The sequence below is a fragment of the Bacillus rossius genome, chromosome 1, assembly GCF_032445375.1.
Source record: "Bacillus rossius redtenbacheri isolate Brsri chromosome 1, Brsri_v3, whole genome shotgun sequence".
In the NCBI taxonomy this organism is placed as follows: domain Eukaryota; kingdom Metazoa; phylum Arthropoda; class Insecta; order Phasmatodea; family Bacillidae; genus Bacillus; species Bacillus rossius.
In genome coordinates, this window is record NC_086330.1 from 249,311,475 (window position 1) to 249,326,673 (window position 15,199).

The following is a 15,199-nucleotide window of genomic DNA, read 5'->3' on the forward strand; positions in this document are numbered from 1 at the left end:
TGGTCGCCCTCCGAGCTGGCACAGACTGCCCTCGCCGGCCTGTAGCGCCACACTCTGCACCCAGCAGCGCAGGCTCGGGCTGCTCCCAGCTGTGCACTGGACACGAGGGACGTGGTCGCCCTCCGAGCTGGCACAGACTGCCCTCGCCGGGCCTGTAGCGCCACACTCTGCACCCAGCAGCGCAGGCTCGGGCTGCTCCCCGCTGTGCACTGGACACGAGGGATGTGGTCGCCCTCCGAGCTGGCACAGACTGCCCTCGCCGGCCTGTAGCGCCACACTCTGCACCCAGCAGCGCAGGCTCGGGCTGCTCCCCGCTGTGCACTGGACACGAGGGATGTGGTCGCCCTCCGAGCTGGCACAGACTGCCCTCGCCGGCCTGTAGCGCCACACTCTGCACCCAGCAGCGCAGGCTCGGGCGGCTCCCCGCTGTGCACTGGGCACGAGGGACGTGTTCGCCCTCCGAGCTGGCACAGACTGCCCTCGCCGGGCCTGTAGCGCCACACTCTGCACCCAGCAGCGCAGGCTCGGGCTGTGCACTGGACACGAGGGACGTGGTCGCCCTCCGAGCTGGCACAGACTGCCCTCGCCGGCCTGTAGCGCCACACTCTGCACCCAGCAGCGCAGGCTCGGGCTGCTCCCCGCTGTGCACTGGGCACGAGGGACGTGGTCGCCCTCCGAGCTGGCACAGACTGCCCTCGCCGGCCTGTAGCGCCACACTCTGCACCCAGCAGCGCAGGCTCGGGCTGCTCCCAGCTGTGCACTGGACACGAGGGACGTGGTCGCCCTCCGAGCTGGCACAGACTGCCCTCGCCGGGCCTGTAGCGCCACACTCTGCACCCAGCAGCGCAGGCTCGGGCTGCTCCCCGCCGTGCACTGGACACGAGGGATGTGGTCGCCCTCCGAGCTGGCACAGACTGCCCTCGCCGGCCTGTAGCGCCACACTCTGCACCCAGCAGCGCAGGCTCGGGCTGCTCCCCGCTGTGCACTGGACACGAGGGATGTGGTCGCCCTCCGAGCTGGCACAGACTGCCCTCGCCGGCCTGTAGCGCCACACTCTGCACCCAGCAGCGCAGGCTCGGGCGGCTCCCCGCTGTGCACTGGGCACGAGGGACGTGTTCGCCCTCCGAGCTGGCACAGACTGCCCTCGCCGGGCCTGTAGCGCCACACTCTGCACCCAGCAGCGCAGGCTCGGGCTGTGCACTGGACACGAGGGACGTGGTCGCCCTCCGAGCTGGCACAGACTGCCCTCGCCGGCCTGTAGCGCCACACTCTGCACCCAGCAGCGCAGGCTCGGGCTGCTCCCAGCTGTGCACTGGACACGAGGGACGTGGTCGCCCTCCGAGCTGGCACAGACTGCCCTCGCCGGCCTGTAGCGCCACACTCTGCACCCAGCAGCGCAGGCTCAGGCTGTGCACTGGACACGAGGGATGTGGTCGCCCTCCGAGCTGGCACAGACTGCCCTCGCCGGGCCTGTAGCGCCACACTCTGCACCCAGCAGCGCAGGCTCGGGCTGCTCCCCGCTGTGCACTGGGCACGAGGGACGTGGTCGCCCTCCGAGCTGGCACAGACTGCCCTCGCCGGGCCTGTAGCGCCACACTCTGCACCCGGCAGCGCAGGCTCGGGCTGCTCCCCGCTGTGCACTGGACACGAGGGACGTGGTCGCCCTCCGAGCTGGCACAGACTGCCCTCGCCGGCCTGTAGCGCCACACTCTGCACCCAGCAGCGCAGGCTCGGGCTGCTCCCCGCTGTGCACTGGACACGAGGGACGTGGTCGCCCTCCGAGCTGGCACAGACTGCCCTCGCCGGGCCTGTAGCGCCACACTCTGCACCCAGCAGCGCAGGCTCGGGCTGCTCCCAGCTGTGCACTGGACACGAGGTACGTGGTCGCTCTCCGAGCTGGCACAGACTGCCCTCGCCGGGCCTGTAGCGCCACACTCTGCACCCAGCAGCGCAGGCTCGGGCTGCTCCCCGCTGTGCACTGGACACGAGGTACGTGGTCGCCCTCCGAGCTGGCACAGACTGCCCTCGCCGGGCCTGTAGCGCCACACTCTGCACCCAGCAGCGCAGGCTCGGGCTGCTCCCCGCTGTGCACTGGACACGAGGGCAGTGGTCGCCCTCCGAGCTGGCACAGACTGCCCTCGCCGGCCTGTAGCGCCACACTCTGCACCCAGCAGCGCAGGCTCGGGCTGCTCCCCGCTGTGCACTGGACACGAGGGCAGTGGTCGCCCTCCGAGCTGGCACAGACTGCCCTCGCCGGCCTGTAGCGCCACACTCTGCACCCAGCAGCGCAGGCTCGGGCTGTGCACTGGACACGAGGGACGTGGTCGCCCTCCGAGCTGGCACAGACTGCCCTCGCCGGGCCTGTAGCGCCACACTCTGCACCCAGCAGCGCAGGCTCGGGCTGCTCCCCGCTGTGCACTGGACACGAGGTACGTGGTTGCCCTCCGAGCTGGCACAGACTGCACTCGCCGGGCCTGTAGCGCCACACTCTGCACCCAGCAGCGCAGGCTCGGGCTGCTCCCCGCTGTGCACTGGACACGAGGGACGTGGTCGCCCTCCGAGCTGGCACAGACTGCCCTCGCCGGCCTGTAGTGCCACACTCTGCACCCAGCAGCGCAGGCTCGGGCTGTGCACTGGACACGAGGGACGTGGTCGCCCTCCGAGCTGGCACAGACTGCCCTCGCCGGCCTGTAGCGCCACACTCTGCACCCAGCAGCGCAGGCTCGGGCTGTGCACTGGACACGAGGGACGTGGTCGCCCTCCGAGCTGGCACAGACTGCCCTCGCCGGGCCTGTAGCGCCACACTCTGCACCCAGCAGCGAGGGCTCGGGCTGCTCCCCGCTGTGCACTAGACACGAGGTACGTGGTCGCCCTCCGAGCTGGCACAGACTGCCCTCGCCGGGCCTGTAGCGCCACACTCTGCACCCAGCAGCGCAGGCTCGGGCTGCTCCCCGCTGTGCACTGGACACGAGGGACGTGGTCGCCCTCCGAGCTGGCACAGACTGCCCTCGCCGGCCTGTAGCGCCACACTCTGCACCCAGCAGCGCAGGCTCGGGCTGTGCACTGGACACGAGGGACGTGGTCGCCCTCCGAGCTGGCACAGACTGCCCTCGCCGGGCCTGTAGCGCCACACTCTGCACCCAGCAGCGCAGGCTCGGGCTGCTCCCCGCTGTGCACTGTGCACGAGGTACGTGGTCGCCCTCCGAGCTGGCACAGACTGCCCTCGCCGGGCCTGTAGCGCCACACTCTGCACCCAGCAGCGCAGGCTCGGGCTGCTCCCAGCTGTGCACTGGACACGAGGGACGTGGTCGCCCTCCGAGCTGGCACAGACTGCCCTCGCCGGCCTGTAGCGCCACACTCTGCACCCAGCAGCGCAGGCTCGGGCTGTGCACTGGACACGAGGGACGTGGTCGCCCTCCGAGCTGGCACAGACTGCCCTCGCCGGCCTGTAGCGCCACACTCTGCACCCAGCAATGCAGGCTCGGGCTGTGCACTGGACACGAGGGACGTGGTCGCCCTCCGAGCTGGCACAGACTGCCCTCGCCGGGCCTGTAGCGCCACACTCTGCACCCAGCAGCGCAGGCTCGGGCTGCTCCCCGCTGTGCACTGGACACGAGGGACGTGGTCGCCCTCCGAGCTGGCACAGACTGCCCTCGCCGGCCTGTAGCGCCACACTCTGCACCCAGCAGCGCAGGCTCGGGCTGTGCACTGGACACGAGGGACGTGGTCGCCCTCCGAGCAGGCACAGACTGCCCTCGCCGGGCCTGTAGCGCCACACTCTGCACCCAGCAGCGCAGGCTCGGGCTGCTCCCCGCTGTGCACTGGACACTAGGGATGTGGTCGCCCTCCGAGCAGGCACAGACTGCCCTCGCCGGCCTGTAGCGCCACACTCTGCACCCAGCAGCGCAGGCTCGGGCTGTGCACTGGACACGAGGGACGTGGTCGCCCTCCGAGCTGGCACAGACGGCCCTCGCCGGGCCTGTACCGCCACACTCTGCACCCAGCAGCGCAGGCTCGGGCTGCTCCCCGCTGTGCACTGGACACGAGGGACGTGGTCGCCCTCCGAGCTGGCACAGACTGCCCTCGCCGGGCCTGTAGCGCCACACTCTGCACCCAGCAGCGCAGGCTCGGGCTGCTCCCCGCTGTGCACTGGACACGAGGGACGTGGTCGCCCTCCGAGCTGGCACAGACTGCCCTCGCCGGGCCTTTAGCGCCACACTCTGCACCCAGCAGCGCAGGCTCGGGCTGCTCCCCGCTGTGCACTGTGCACGAGGTACGTGGTCGCCCTCCGAGCTGGCACAGACTGCCCTCGCCGGGCCTGTAGCGCCACACTCTGCACCCAGCAGCGCAGGCTCGGGCTGCTCCCAGCTGTGCACTGGACACGAGGGACGTGTTCGCCCTCCGAGCTGGCACAGACTGCCCTCGCCGGCCTGTAGCGCCACACTCTGCACCCAGCAGCGCAGGCTCGGGCTGCTCCCCGCGGTGCACTGTGCACGAGGTACGTGGTCGCCCTCCGAGCTGGCACAGACTGCCCTCGCCGGGCCTGTAGCGCCACACTCTGCACCCAGCAGCGCAGGCTCGGGCTGTGCACTGGACACGAGGGACGTGGTCGCCATCCGAGCTGGCACAGATTGCCCTCGCCGGCCTGTAGCGCCACACTCTGCACCCAGCAGCGCAGGCTCGGGCTGCTCCCCGCTGTGCACTGGACACGAGGGACGTGGTCGCCCTCCGAGCTGGCACAGACTGCCCTCGCCGGCCTGTAGCGCCACACTCTGCACCCAGCAGCGCAGGCTCGGGCTGTGCACTGGACACGAGGGACGTGGTCGCCATCCGAGCTGGCACAGACTGCCCTCGCCGGCCTGTAGCGCCACACTCTGCACCCAGCAGCGCAGGCTCGGGCTGCTCCCCGCTGTGCACTGGACACGAGGGACGTGGTCGCCCTCCGAGCTGGCACAGACTGCCCTCGCCGGCCTGTAGCGCCACACTCTGCACCCAGCAGCGCAGGCTCGGGCTGCTCCCCGCTGTGCACTGGGCACGAGGGACGTGGTCGCCCTCCGAGCAGGCACAGATTGCCCTCGCCGGGCCTGTAGCGCCACACTCTGCACCCAGCAGCGCAGGCTCGGGCTGCTCCCCGCTGTGCACTGGGCACGAGGGACGTGGTCGCCCTCCGAGCTGGCACAGACTGCCCTCGCCGGCCTGTAGCGCCACACTCTGCACCCAGCAGCGCAGGCTCGGGCTGCTCCCCGCTGTGCACTGGGCACGAGGGACGTGGTCGCCCTCCGAGCTGGCACAGACTGCCCTCGCCGGCCTGTAGCGCCACACTCTGCACCCAGCAGCGCAGGCTCGGGCTGCTCCCCGCTGTGCACTGGACACGAGGGATGTGGTCGCCCTCCGAGCTGGCACAGACTGCCCTCGCCGGCCTGTAGCGCCACACTCTGCACCCAGCAGCGCAGGCTCGGGCGGCTCCCCGCTGTGCACTGGGCACGAGGGACGTGTTCGCCCTCCGAGCTGGCACAGACTGCCCTCGCCGGGCCTGTAGCGCCACACTCTGCACCCAGCAGCGCAGGCTCGGGCTGTGCACTGGACACGAGGGACGTGGTCGCCCTCCGAGCTGGCACAGACTGCCCTCGCCGGCCTGTAGCGCCACACTCTGCACCCAGCAGCGCAGGCTCGGGCTGCTCCCCGCTGTGCACTGGACACGAGGGATGTGGTCGCCCTCCGAGCTGGCACAGACTGCCCTCGCCGGCCTGTAGCGCCACACTCTGCACCCAGCAGCGCAGGCTCGGGCTGCTCCCCGCTGTGCACTGGACACGAGGGATGTGGTCGCCCTCCGAGCTGGCACAGACTGCCCTCGCCGGCCTGTAGCGCCACACTTTGCACCCAGCAGCGCAGGCTCGGGCGGCTCCCCGCTGTGCACTGGGCACGAGGGACGTGTTCGCCCTCCGAGCTGGCACAGACTGCCCTCGCCGGGCCTGTAGCGCCACACTCTGCACCCAGCAGCGCAGGCTCGGGCTGTGCACTGGACACGAGGGACGTGGTCGCCCTCCGAGCTGGCACAGACTGCCCTCGCCGGCCTGTAGCGCCACACTCTGCACCCAGCAGCGCAGGCTCGGGCTGCTCCCCGCTGTGCACTGGGCACGAGGGACGTGGTCGCCCTCCGAGCTGGCACAGACTGCCCTCGCCGGCCTGTAGCGCCACACTCTGCACCCAGCAGCGCAGGCTCGGGCTGCTCCCCGCTGTGCACTGGACACGAGGGATGTGGTCGCCCTCCGAGCTGGCACAGACTGCCCTCGCCGGCCTGTAGCGCCACACTCTGCACCCAGCAGCGCAGGCTCGGGCGGCTCCCCGCTGTGCACTGGGCACGAGGGACGTGGTCGCCCTCCGAGCTGGCACAGACTGCCCTCGCCGGCCTGTAGCGCCACACTCTGCACCCAGCAGCGCAGGCTCGGGCTGCTCCCAGCTGTGCACTGGGCACGAGGGACGTGTTCGCCCTCCGAGCTGGCACAGACTGCCCTCGCCGGGCCTGTAGCGCCACACTCTGCACCCAGCAGCGCAGGCTCGGGCTGTGCACTGGACACGAGGGACGTGGTCGCCCTCCGAGCTGGCACAGACTGCCCTCGCCGGCCTGTAGCGCCACACTCTGCACCCAGCAGCGCAGGCTCGGGCTGCTCCCCGCTGTGCACTGGGCACGAGGGACGTGGTCGCCCTCCGAGCTGGCACAGACTGCCCTCGCCGGCCTGTAGCGCCACACTCTGCACCCAGCAGCGCAGGCTCGGGCTGCTCCCAGCTGTGCACTGGACACGAGGGACGTGGTCGCCCTCCGAGCTGGCACAGACTGCCCTCGCCGGGCCTGTAGCGCCACACTCTGCACCCAGCAGCGCAGGCTCGGGCTGCTCCCCGCTGTGCACTGGACACGAGGGATGTGGTCGCCCTCCGAGCTGGCACAGACTGCCCTCGCCGGCCTGTAGCGCCACACTCTGCACCCAGCAGCGCAGGCTCGGGCTGCTCCCCGCTGTGCACTGGACACGAGGGATGTGGTCGCCCTCCGAGCTGGCACAGACTGCCCTCGCCGGCCTGTAGCGCCACACTCTGCACCCAGCAGCGCAGGCTCGGGCGGCTCCCCGCTGTGCACTGGGCACGAGGGACGTGTTCGCCCTCCGAGCTGGCACAGACTGCCCTCGCCGGGCCTGTAGCGCCACACTCTGCACCCAGCAGCGCAGGCTCGGGCTGTGCACTGGACACGAGGGACGTGGTCGCCCTCCGAGCTGGCACAGACTGCCCTCGCCGGCCTGTAGCGCCACACTCTGCACCCAGCAGCGCAGGCTCGGGCTGCTCCCCGCTGTGCACTGGGCACGAGGGACGTGGTCGCCCTCCGAGCTGGCACAGACTGCCCTCGCCGGCCTGTAGCGCCACACTCTGCACCCAGCAGCGCAGGCTCGGGCTGCTCCCAGCTGTGCACTGGACACGAGGGACGTGGTCGCCCTCCGAGCTGGCACAGACTGCCCTCGCCGGGCCTGTAGCGCCACACTCTGCACCCAGCAGCGCAGGCTCGGGCTGCTCCCCGCTGTGCACTGGACACGAGGGATGTGGTCGCCCTCCGAGCTGGCACAGACTGCCCTCGCCGGCCTGTAGCGCCACACTCTGCACCCAGCAGCGCAGGCTCGGGCTGCTCCCCGCTGTGCACTGGACACGAGGGATGTGGTCGCCCTCCGAGCTGGCACAGACTGCCCTCGCCGGCCTGTAGCGCCACACTCTGCACCCAGCAGCGCAGGCTCGGGCGGCTCCCCGCTGTGCACTGGGCACGAGGGACGTGTTCGCCCTCCGAGCTGGCACAGACTGCCCTCGCCGGGCCTGTAGCGCCACACTCTGCACCCAGCAGCGCAGGCTCGGGCTGTGCACTGGACACGAGGGACGTGGTCGCCCTCCGAGCTGGCACAGACTGCCCTCGCCGGCCTGTAGCGCCACACTCTGCACCCAGCAGCGCAGGCTCGGGCTGCTCCCAGCTGTGCACTGGACACGAGGGACGTGGTCGCCCTCCGAGCTGGCACAGACTGCCCTCGCCGGCCTGTAGCGCCACACTCTGCACCCAGCAGCGCAGGCTCGGGCTGTGCACTGGACACGAGGGATGTGGTCGCCCTCCGAGCTGGCACAGACTGCCCTCGCCGGGCCTGTAGCGCCACACTCTGCACCCAGCAGCGCAGGCTCGGGCTGCTCCCCGCTGTGCACTGGGCACGAGGGACGTGGTCGCCCTCCGAGCTGGCACAGACTGCCCTCGCCGGCCTGTAGCGCCACACTCTGCACCCAGCAGCGCAGGCTCGGGCGGCTCCCCGCTGTGCACTGGACACGAGGGACGTGTTCGCCCTCCGAGCTGGCACAGACTGCCCTCGCCGGCCTGTAGCGCCCCACTCTGCACCCAGCAGCGCAGGCTCGGGCTGTGCACTGGACACGAGGGACGTGGTCGCCCTCCGAGCTGGCACAGACTGCCCTCGCCGGGCCTGTAGGGCCACACTCTGCACCCAGCAGCGCAGACTCGGGCTGCTCCCCGCTGTGCACTGGACACGAGGGACGTGGTCGCCCTCCGAGCTGGCACAGACTGCCCTCGCCGGCCTGTAGCGCCACACTCTGCACCCAGCAGCGCAGGCTCGGTCTGCTCCCCGCTGTGCACTGGACACGAGGGACGTGGTCGCCCTCCGAGCTGGCACAGACTGCCCTCGCCGGCCTGTAACGCCACACTCTGCACCCAGCAGCGCAGGCTCGGTCTGTGCACTGGACACGAGGGACGTGGTCGCCCTCCGAGCTGTCACAGACTGCCCTCGCCGGCCTGTAGCGCCACACTCTGCACCCAGCAGCGCAGGCTCGGGCTGCTCGCCGCTGTGCACTGGACACGAGGGACGTGGTCGCCCTCCGAGCTGGCACAGACTGCCCTCGCCGGCCTGTAGCGCCACACTCTGCACCCAGCAGCGCAGGCTCGGGCTGCTCGCCGCTGTGCACTGGACACGAGGGACGTGGTCGCCCTCCGAGCTGGCACAGACTGCCCTCGCCGGCCTGTAGCGCCACACTCTGCACCCAGCAGCGCAGGCTCGGGCTGTGTACTGGACACGAGGGACGTGGTCGCCCTCCGAGCTGGCACAGACTGCCCTCGCCGGCCTGTAGCGCCCCACTCTGCACCCAGCAGCGCAGGCTCGGGCTGCTCCCCGCTGTGCACTGGACACGAGGGATGTGGTCGCCCTCCGAGCTGGCACAGACTGCCCTCGCCGGCCTGTAGCGCCACACTCTGCACCCAGCAGCGCAGGCTCGGGCGGCTCCCCGCTGTGCACTGGACACGAGGGACGTGGTCGCCCTCCGAGCTGGCAGAGACTGCCCTCGCCGGCCTGTAGCGCCACACTCTGCACCCAGCAGCGCAGGCTCGGGCTGCTCCCCGCTGTGCACTGGACACGAGGGACGTGGTCGCCCTCCGAGCTGGCACAGACTGCCCTCGCCGGCCTGTAGCGCCACACACTGCACCCAGCAGCGCAGGCTCGGGCTGCTCCCCGCTGTGCACTGGACACGAGGGACGTGGTCGCCCTCCGAGCTGGCACAGACTGCCCTCGCCGGCCTGTAGCGCCCCACTCTGCACCCAGCAGCGCAGGCTCGGGCTGCTCCCCGCTGTGCACTGGACACGAGGGACGTGGTCGCCCTCCGAGCTGGCACAGACTGCCCTCGCCGGCCTGTAGCGCCACACTCTGCACCCAGCAGCGCAGGCTCGGGCTGCTCCCAGCTGTGCACTGGACACGAGGGACGTGGTCGCCCTCCGAGCTGGCACAGACTGCCCTCGCCGGCCTGTAGCGCCACACTCTGCACCCAGCAGCGCAGGCTCGGGCTGCTCCCCGCTGTGCACTGGACACGAGGGACGTGGTCGCCCTCCGAGCTGGCACAGACTGCCCTCGCCGGCCTGTAGCGCCACACTCTGCACCCAGCAGCGCAGGCTCGGGCTGCTCCCCGCTGTGCACTGGACACGAGGGACGTGGTCGCCCTCCGAGCTGGCACAGTCTGCCCTCGCCGGCCTGTAGCGCCCCACTCTGCACCCAGCAGCGCAGGCTCGGGCTGCTCCCCGCTGTGCACTGGACACGAGGGACGTGGTCGCCCTCCGAGCTGGCACAGACTGCCCTCGCCGGCCTGTAGCGCCACACTCTGCACCCAGCAGCGCAGGCTCGGGCTGCTCCCCGCTGTGCACTGGACACGAGGGATGTGGTCGCCCTCCGAGCTGGCACAGACTGCCCTCGCCGGGCCTGTAGCGCCACACTCTGCACCCATCAGCGCAAGCTCGGGCTGCTCCCCGCTGTGCACTGGACACGAGGGACGTGGTCGCCCTCCGAGCTGGCACAGACTGCCCTCGCCGGGCCTGTAGCGCCACACTCTGCACCCAGCAGCGCAAGCTCGGGATAAAAGGAAGAGCGAGCAAAAGAGGCATCGATTTTCATTCATTCACAACTTCCCTCTCGGAGGATGAAGTCGAGCCGAGGCTGTGCTGGGTTTCGGGAGAGGGAAGAGGTGGGTTGTCGGTCCGCGAGTATCGGAATTTCAATTTCGAGAACTTATTTGAGGGGGTAATTCGACATTCAAAAGAAAAAGTTCTGCTCAAAGGTGAAACTCGTAATAGTGCTTTTCCTCCCCTCCTCTCACCCAACTCCTCTTAAGCCTCTTCACCTCTCCTCATAGTTCTTTACTCTTCGGTGCTGAAATTGGATGTTTGAAGCATCTAGCAGACGAGAAAAACATTCGATGGGACAGGCAAAAAGTTGATGCAGCGAATAATTGGTGTCCTTTAGAAAGAATTCCACATACTTAAGTGCTAATTTAAATGGAGTAAATTTTTACATATAGGAACGGCGAATAATTCATATAGTTTTTATCAATTATGTAGGCCTACCTACTTGTACCTCAATAAGGTGACCGTCTAACTATGTTAAACGACATATAGAGCTCCGAGAATAAACGCTTTATTTAAATTTCTCAGTATTAATTAAAGTTGTCGGTTTACGACTAGGTTGTGAGAGCCATTTCACTTTTCTATCTGAAATTCCAAATACTTAGTTTCGTTTTTAACGTTTTTTTTTGACAGTGATGAACACTTATACAGATATATTCACTACGCTCTCGGGAATGGAAATTTGTCTTTACATTTTTAAAAGCAGAATTATAAGTATCATATAATCCACCATTAAATAACATGGTTGCCGCTTACAGCCCTGCAGAGGTGAATTACCAACAGAAGTATGCGCGCCAGTTCGGTACCATTCAGTTTCTATCGAGATTCTCGTCAACGGTTATAATGCGGCTGAAAAAAAAGGGCACAATTTACAACGACTTAACTGAAAATTTATTGTGAAGTAAAAGTAAAATGAACTTGGATTGATTCAATTCATTATAAAACTTTTGAAATTAATTTAAAAAAAATCAAAGATGTGATTTCAAGGGCTTGACGAAATATTGTTTGTCTTTGTTAAACATCGTGTTTAAAAAAAATAGTTTCATAGTTAAAACACACTGCTATAAATGTTTTATTTTTCTAAACAGAGCTGGCCATTATAATGCATTTTAATTTCTATAAATGACATTCATTTCCCGCCTGAAGTCAACCAGTGGATATGATATAGTAAGCTCAGTGTGGGTACAAATTAAGTATTTGTACATAAATACACCGTGAACATTATTAAGTTAATATTTGCAGAATATAATTTAATTCCAGCACTTACTGTCAAAATAATTAATCATATTCTTTGCCGATATTACCAAATAATAACGTTCACATTATAATAACAAAAAAAAATTAATTGTTCCACTAAAAGATATCTTAACAAATAAGTAAAAATAAAAACTCAGTGGTGCGTGGGCACCATGCGCGTTTTAAGTGAAACTTGACTAACTGCTTGTAGTTCTACTTCAGCTCACTAACGGGGCTTCAGGTAGCGGTGCTACTGCCATCTGTGTTTTTTGCAAGTAATTTGCTAACTTAAATATCACACTTGAATTCACGATTCGTGGTGCTTTACTGATAATGCTATTACAGTAAAATTACATGATAAGTGTAAGTTATGTGTTTTAAAATTGATATACACCTGCAAGATCAGTTTTCAGTATTATAGATATGTTGTATAATGTGCAGTGGACGTATCAGCAGCCACAAAGCTTCGCCACCAGAGATAAAGGAATTATACAGATGGAGCATAAAGTCTTAATTCTAGACGAAAGGGGTGACGCCAAAAAAAGAGAGGATATTTCAGTGTAATACACGTACCAATATAGCGGCCATATGTATCAGCTGTACCTATATTGGAGGTTAATTTGGAGGAAAATGTCAACTAATTTAATTAGGCCTACATTTATATAATGATGATTCGTTTTTCGACTATTAATATATATATATATATATATATATATATATATATATATATATATATACATACATATCAACCAGTAATATTTTGATCTAATTTTCTTCTGAAAAGCTTAACTGCAGTAGTTAATAAAATCAGACTAGAACAGCTTTTACAAATATAAACAAACGTCCACTATATTCGTTTGTTAAAATCCGGAAAAATTTGGGGAAAAACTGCTTCACTTCCGACTGCTAATGCTCCATCTGTATCATTTCCTAATCTCTGTTCGCCACATCCAGTTGTTCAGTGTCGCCAAAGAGGTGCAAGGGGAACAAACATTGTGCCAAATGGCAATTCAGTATCACTATTGTCGTCTTTATCGTTACACTCCCCGTAATGTTAGGAGTGTTTCTTTTTTCGTTAAAATACTTGGACTTACTCTGCTGGCGGTAATGAAGTTTCACTTTAGAAATATATAAAACTGTTAATATATCTATCATAGAGCACATTTGCCATCAAATTTAGGATTTGTTAAAAACCCTTGCAATCACTAAATATATAAGAAGAAATACAATTAAATTAAAATATTAGTGGCACAATTGATAAATAATTTGTCATTAAAAGAATTTAAATAAGTTATGATAGTCCAAACTTCTATTCACGTAAATTGAAATTAATTTAATTAAGTAATTCTTTATTTTTCCTATGTTATAAGAACTCGATTGAGAAGTTTCAATATTACGCTTGCGTTATTAATTCTAACACAACAAACTTGCCTGTAGAATATCACCAAAAATATTACGTCTAAAATCTAGTTTCAAATCGTATAAAGTCAAGTTTGAATGTGTCAACAGAGTGCTTTAACTGTTTAGAGACATAGGAATACTGTAAGTAATTTTAGATACACCGTCTTTAATCACAAGAACACCACGCCACCGCGATGCAAACACTTTCTGAAGTTATATTTGGACAGCAAAGTACGCGAAGCAGGAACGGAATGAAACGACAGTCAAGATCTCCCGAGAGATAGGAGGTAATGGTACTGTCGCAGCGACGCAGTTAAAAGCAGAGCAGGCGCCGCCTTTCGAGATGGCTACGCTGATCCGCGTGGCGAAGGAGACAGAACTACGCAAGAAATTAAACTAAACAAAAGCCAGTTGAACCGTGGACGATATCTCCAGTAGCTGGCGTCACAACCCGCCCTCCCCTACTTCAGACGCAACTCTCCCCCCTCCTGCGCCGCGCAACTCCGCTCACAGCTGGTGCCAGGTGCAACACGCACTAGAAAACAGACCACTGACAGGGAGTTCTGTTTCCAAGGGCCTTGCCTGCTCGGATGCAGCGCTTCAGGAACATCCGAGATATCCGAGTGCTGTCTGTTTCCGAAAAGAAATTAAGGATACTTTGAGGGCGAATGAATATTTCTGTTTCCGTTATTGCGTTTTTAAACTGTATTTTTAGAAGGGCGAAAATTGCTAAAATGCTTGTTCACAGAGTATAATAATGTAGGCATGAAACATCCGGTACAGAATCTTGAAATCACTCAAGGGACTTGCATTTCACTTTTATCTTCATCTCTCCGTCTTCTAATGTTATGGTTATAACCCAAATATCATAGTTGCCTTACGCACGACTAGAAGACTGCGCGCCAGTCTAGAGGCGAAACAGCACTAGAACTACCAGCGAGCATCGCACTTATCATCTCGCCTCACTTACGCAAATACACCCCTGACTCGGCGACTTCCCCGCACAGCTAATGAAAAGGTGTTTGGTTCACAGGTGCAGGCTGACACCTCCGTCTGGCGGCTGTCTGGTCGGTGCAACTGTGACCGCACTGGCTGCTACTCGTTCCGGACGCTTCTAGACCTCAACGCGTTCGCTCGACCAAAGGCGGCCAAGCTATTTTATCGGAGACCATATTTGTAGCGCGCAAGTGACGTAATTTATACCACGTCCCTGATGTTCGGAAGCGGAAGACAGGCCCTTTCTCGAACACCCAAGTTTCGTCAACAAGGAATATTGTTGCTACATTACAGAGTTGTTTAATGGTATGTTTGGAGAGGGGCGACTCAGTATGACTTACGTTATGCTGTGAGAAATTTCAGCACCTAAGATGTAAGAATGAAACCTAGTTCACAATTTAATGTTGGCTTTGATTGCGCATGTTTGCCTGATTATTATATCTCAAAATTTCTGATGTAGAACTGAGATTTTAGCCAGGTATATGGATATTTTTCTAAATAATTGTGATACTCTTTTTTCTTGGAGCATGAGATTAAATCTTTAAAAAAATTTGCTAATTTTCCTTTTCAAATTATGTTTTGGAAATTCTGGGCAAATAATATTGCCGTATTATTAATAGAATTAAAAATAATTAGAACATAATATTTTTAGACGATAAAGAAAAAAGAAATAAGTCGCGGGAAAACAAATTTAGCTTTCTTATTCTCTGGGTTCCATCATTTCACTCAATCATGGGAGAAATGTATGTCACATTATACAGTCTGTCCATAAAAGTATGTCCCAGTATAAACGGTAAGTGTTGTAGAGTGTTGGTTCAAGTTCACAATTGAAGAGTAACCCCAACAGTTTTGGGTAAGAGCATGCGCGAGTACTGCTTTGTTGTTTTCTCGCTTGCAGCGCCACCTACACAAAACCCCCACTCCTGAGCGTAAACCATTTTGTGTTTTATAATTTGCTAAGAGTGAATCCGTAATTTAAGTTCAGCGGTTTTTCTCATTGGAATCTCTTTGTACGAGAGTGGTTGAACTTCGAAGTTCCTGGCCGTTGGATAGGTCGTAATAATCGAGATGACACAGATCTTTTTCGCTGGCCTCCAC